This window comes from Zalophus californianus, chromosome 10 (genome assembly GCF_009762305.2).
Source record: "Zalophus californianus isolate mZalCal1 chromosome 10, mZalCal1.pri.v2, whole genome shotgun sequence".
NCBI classification, from domain to species: Eukaryota; Metazoa; Chordata; class Mammalia; order Carnivora; family Otariidae; genus Zalophus; species Zalophus californianus.
In genome coordinates, this window is record NC_045604.1 from 67256779 (window position 1) to 67262005 (window position 5227).

The 5227-nt window shown below is 62.4% G+C and overlaps 1 pseudogene; it reads left to right on the forward strand.

Moving 5' to 3' along the window:
- Window positions 1-687: 687 nt before the first annotated feature.
- On the forward strand, window positions 688-2928 carry LOC113933507 (annotated as a pseudogene).
- Window positions 2929-5227: the final 2299 nt, after the last annotated feature.

Sequence of the window (5227 nt, forward strand, 5' to 3'; positions counted from 1 at the left end):
ATCTCTGAATCCATGAACAGCCAGAGAGAGGGAGAGATGATGGGTCCTTATTGGACAGACCCCACTGGTGCTAAATTATCACAGGTTCCATGACCTAGGCAGGTGCCCCGAGAACAGTGATTTCCGACTGTGGTCAACCCAGGGTCTCAGCAGCCCCTGGAGCCCTCAGGGCACCAGGCCAGATGCTCATCGCTGCCCCCAGGATGGGTCCTGAATCCAGGAGCCCTGGTGGTGGGGGGAGAGTTTCTTGCAGCCAGCAACCAGACTCCAGCTCCACACACCAGGGAGTCCAGTTGGCTCTGTTGACTGGGCAGACCGGGAATCCCGCACAGATGAGATGGGACTGAGATCCTGGCCTCTCCTCCACAACACAGACCTTTAAAGCCCGTTGGTCAGGCCCCCCAAAGCAAGGCAGAAGCTCATGGGCACTGGACAGAGAGCCAGATGTCCACAAGCCAGACAGGCCTTTGTGCCCGTTCTAGACGGCCCCCTCCTCCAGGCTCCTGGACCCACCTGGCCGCTGAGCTCCCAGGAGGTGGCTCCCCTCACCCAGGCCCGGCCCAGGGCTGGCTATAAAGCCAGCCCAGCCTGACCCTCGGCACAGCCAGCCGGGACCCTCCCGGAGCCTCCCCCAGGGACACGTCTGTCACCACCGCCGCTCCTGCTCGTGCTCTCGTGAGCAGTTCCATGTGGCCGCTGTGGCTGTGCTGGGCGCTCTGGGCGCTGCCCCTCCCCGGCCCCGGGGCCGCCCTGAGCGGGGAGCAGATCCGGGGCAGCCTGCTGCAGCAGCTGCACCTCAGCCAGGTGCCCGTCCTGGACGAGGGCGACGCTGAGGGGCTGGTCACCCCTGCCCACGTGACAGCCCAGTACGTGGCCCTGTTGCAGCGCAGCCACAGCGCACGCTCTCGAGGGAAGAGGTTCAGCCAGAAATTCCGAGGTGAGGCCTCCCTGCGGCTGCGCCCCGCTCCTTGTCGGGGTGCCAACCTGGAGCTCAGGGGTTAGGGACACGGGGCGTGTGGGGAGGGTGTGGAACACGTCCCGCCGTTGGCCCCCGGACTCGGTAGCCCCGCTAAAGCTGCTCACAGGCCCCGGACTCCTCTTGGGGACATCTCCCTGGGCATGGGAGGGAGATGGGAGGAATTCAGGGCTCTTGCTCTGCTTCTTAGGACACTGGGCTGGTGACCAGAGGTCTCCATGGCAGGGCTCTCTGCCCCCGCTCCAGAGCCCCCCTTCCCCCCCCGTTTTGTGGTGCCCTTTGCCCAAAGAAGGCTACAGGTCTCTGGGCCTGGCTGGCTCAGCAGGTGGAGCATGACTCTTGATCTTGGGGTTGTGAGTTCGAGCCCCCGCTGGGCCTAGGTAGAGGTTACTTAGAAGTAAAATGTTCAAACAAACAGAAAAGAAGGCTTCATGTCTGTGCACTTGAGGGGCAGCCCCAGCCCCCACATTCTCCCTGCGCATCTCCCTGGGGACTCCTGGGGAAATGCTGTTCACTGGCTGGGGGCCCAGCCCCCTCTCAGCCGCCCTGGTGCTGCACAGGCCTCCTGACCCTGCTCCTGTCCCCAGAGGTGGTGGGCAGGTGGCTGGCGTCAGAGGCCTTACCTGCTGGTGTTCAGCATGGAGCGGCGGCTGCCCCCCAACAGCGAGCTGGTGCGGGCCGTGCTGCGCCTCTTCCAGGAGGCGGTGCCCTGGACAGGAACTGGCTGTCCCCGCACAGCACCTGCGCCCGCGTCACCACCAAGTGGCTGCACATCCGCGAGGACAGCTCCAACCGCACCTACCTGGTGGACTCCAGGTGGGCGCTGCAAGTGGGGAGGGTGCCAGGGAGGAGGAATGGGGAGGGGAGGGGAGGGGACGGGGTTCCTAGCTGGGGGGGAGGGAGGTGGGGGTCCCAGTGCGGGGGCTGGGGGGCGGGGAAGTAGGTGTCCTAGAGTGGGGGGAGCTGGCGGGGGTCCCAGCGCGGGGGGAGGGGGAAGGGAAGGCTCCCCCAGGGGGAACCCACAGCCCCCAGCTCAGTCCCCCGTCCCCGCGCCACCCCGTCGCAGGCCGGTGTCCCTCCACGACAGTGGCTGGAAGGCCTCCGACGTGACCGAGGCCGTGACTTTCTGGCAGCAGCTGAGCCGGCCTCGGCAGCCCCTGCTCCTGCAGGTGACGGTGCAGATGGAGCACCTGGGCCCGCCGGCCGCGGGCGCCCACAAGCTGGTGCGCTTCGCCTCCCAGGGGCCTGCGGCGCCGGGCAGGGCGAGCCCCAGCTGGAGCTGCACACGCTGGACCTGGGGGCCTACGGGTAGGCGCCCGGGGCCGCACGGGGGGACCCCACTCCCAAGGCCAGCTCAGTCCGAGTGGGACTTTTCCGGGTGCCGTGGGAGTGATTGCCCGCAGGAGAGTCCCCTTCAGTCTCAGGACTAAGGGCTCACGCGATGTACCGTTTGGTTGTTGACTGGTCCTTATGCTTTTGAACGTAAGGAGCGCTGGGTGGCAAAGCTCCTCCCAGATGCCCCCCAGGCCCTCCCTGCCCCCCTCCCCGCCCTCCCCGCTGACCTCTGCCTCTCTTTGTCCCCCGCAGAGCTCAGGGCGATTGTGACCCCGAGGCGCCCGGGGCGGAGGCCTCCCTGCTGCTGCCGCAGGGAGATGTACATCGACCTGCAGGGGATGAAGTGGGCTGAGAACTGGGTCCTGGAGCCCCCGGGCTTCCTGGCCTACGAGTGTGTGGGCGCCTGCCGGCAGCCCCAGCAGCCCCTGCCCTTCAAGTGGCCGCTTCTGGGGCCTCAGCAGTGCATCGCCTTGGAAAAGGCCTCGCTGCCCATGATCGTCCGTGTCGAGGAGGGAGGCAGGCCCAGGCCCCAGGTGGTCAGCCTGCCCAACATGAGGGTGCAGAGCTGTAGCTGCTCCTGGGATGGGGTGCCCGTGCCCCGGAAGCTGGAGCCTTAGATGTGGGGCGTGGCCACCGGGGGACTTGGCTTCTGTGGGCATCAGGGGTGTTGTAGGGCATGGGGAGAGCCAGGGTTTGTTGCTGATGGGCAAAGGCTCTGTGTCATCTACTGAGCTCTCTGTCCATTCAGCTCGCCTCCTAATTTTTGCTTCCCAGAGTCAAGACTCCCTGGCAACTGGGTAGCCCCCGCCTGTGTTCTCTGTTCATGTGACGATATCCCAAGCAGTTACCTCTGCCAAGTCTATAACCTAAGAGCACGAAGCCAAGTTGTCATTGTTTCCTTGAACTGTCACTGGATCTGGGCTGAGCTCTGTGGAATGGGCCTGTGGTAGGGTCAAGTATGGGTTGTGTATTCCCAACTCAAATAGGGTATTTTCTAACGAACAAACGAAACGTTTTAATCTGTATTTCTCTATTTTACCCAGAACCCCCAGGGAACAGAAAGTTCTAAAGGGATTAGGTCCACCTTATTAGAAAGCTAAGGAAGGAGCTGGAGAGGATTCAGTCAAGGTCTCCGTTAGTAATACAGGAAGCTAGGACTGAAGCCATTCAGAGCCAAGTGCACTTGTCCTGCTAAAATCCAAGCAGACATCTTTTTTTTTCTTTTTTTATTTATTCCTGAGAGACGGAGAGAGAGAGAGAGAGAGAAGTAGATGGAGGAGCAGGCTCCCAAGGAGCAGGGAGCCCGATGCGGGACTCGATCCCAGGACCCTGGGATCATGACCTGAGCCGAAGGCAGACGCTTAACCATTTGAGCCACCCAAGCAGACATCTTTTTGTCCGGACATTTTTACCCTCCTGGGCACAGGGAGTGGGCTTTGTTTCAATTCTACTTGCTACAAAATAAAAAGTCTGTGATGAAAAAAATCATCAGTACTGTAAGGCTGTAGGTCACGCCTTTAGCTTTTGGGGCAGATGAAGGGGAGCAAACGCTGAAAATGTTGGATATGACATTTTCGAGTGCCCGGATTACAGGGGCTGATAAGCTGTGACTTCGATCCCAGCCTGGCCATCTTGAATGCCTAGCCAGTGTGCAGAGCTCTTATTAGCTCTGAATTCCATACCCTCCAAACCCCTATCTCCCTCCCTATCCAACAGAATAATCCCCGACTCCCAAAAACTTACTGGAGATTTAAGGCAAAGGTGTTTTTACCAGCAGCCCCCACACGGATGATACATGACAGGGGTTACGGCCATCTCAACTTTTACACGGGTTTTGGCTATCTCAACTCACATTCGGACCCGAATGGCCTTCTCTTGATTTTGAAATAAACTTCATTTACTGAAAATCAAATTTAGAAATCCCTTTCCTCTCTGAAATTTTGAAATCAAAGATTCTAACATTTCTCCTTTTTTTTTTTTTTGGTCAGTGGCTTCACCATTCTACCTCCTGGGGATAGACCCTGGTACTTCCCCGGGGACCCCGCAGTGCAGAGCAGGCCGGTGGTGGTGCCGTTAATTGAGGTAGGAAGGAACGAGGGCATGCAGGACAGGGGTGTGAGGGACGGGAAGAGGGTAGACAGTCTGAGAAGTCTGGTGGGGGGTGGGGACGATGAGGACAGACGTCCAGCCAACCACACCCAGGAACCCGGGTGGGGGGAGGCCAAGTGTGAGGCCCTTGGCAGCAGGAGGCAACCCCAGGAGAGGACAGACGCGCAGGCACTTGTCAGGCGGACAAGGGCTGAGCGCAGGGGCCCTCGGCAAACTCCAGGAAATGACTAGTGGCTGGGATTCGGGCGGGGGGACGGGTTGGGGGGCAAGGAGGAGGCCAGATGGGACCGAAAAGAACTGTTGGAGAGGCAGGAGGAGCCGCCGGGCACCCACCCCGGCCCACCCCAGCGCAGAGAGCCACGGGCCGGCTCCAATCGGGCAGGGAGGAACGGGCAATGAAAGAGGAGGGGTCAAGCACGCGAGAGGCCCAAGAAGCTGCAAGGGCGCCCCCCCACGTGAGGGTCCAGTGCCGCCCGGACCTTCCCGATCGGTAGTGCCGGAAAGGCCCCGAGGTTCCCCTGCTCCCAGGCCTGGGGCTGCAGATGCGGAAGTCGAGGCCCGCGCAGGCGGGGCGCGGGAGGCCGCTGCCCGGGGGCGCGGCGCCCCGTCCCGTGCGCCCCGTCCCGTGCGCCCCGCGCCGCCCCGGCGAGCTGCCAAGCCCTCTGCGCAGGCCACAGGCTCCGGGGAACACGCGCTCCCGCCGCGCCCGCGCAGCTCGGGCCCGGGGGCCGTCGGCCACCCTGCGACCTCCGGCCGGAGCCGAGCTGCGCGTCCCCGCGGGGGCCGGGGCTGCGAGCGGGGGGCGGG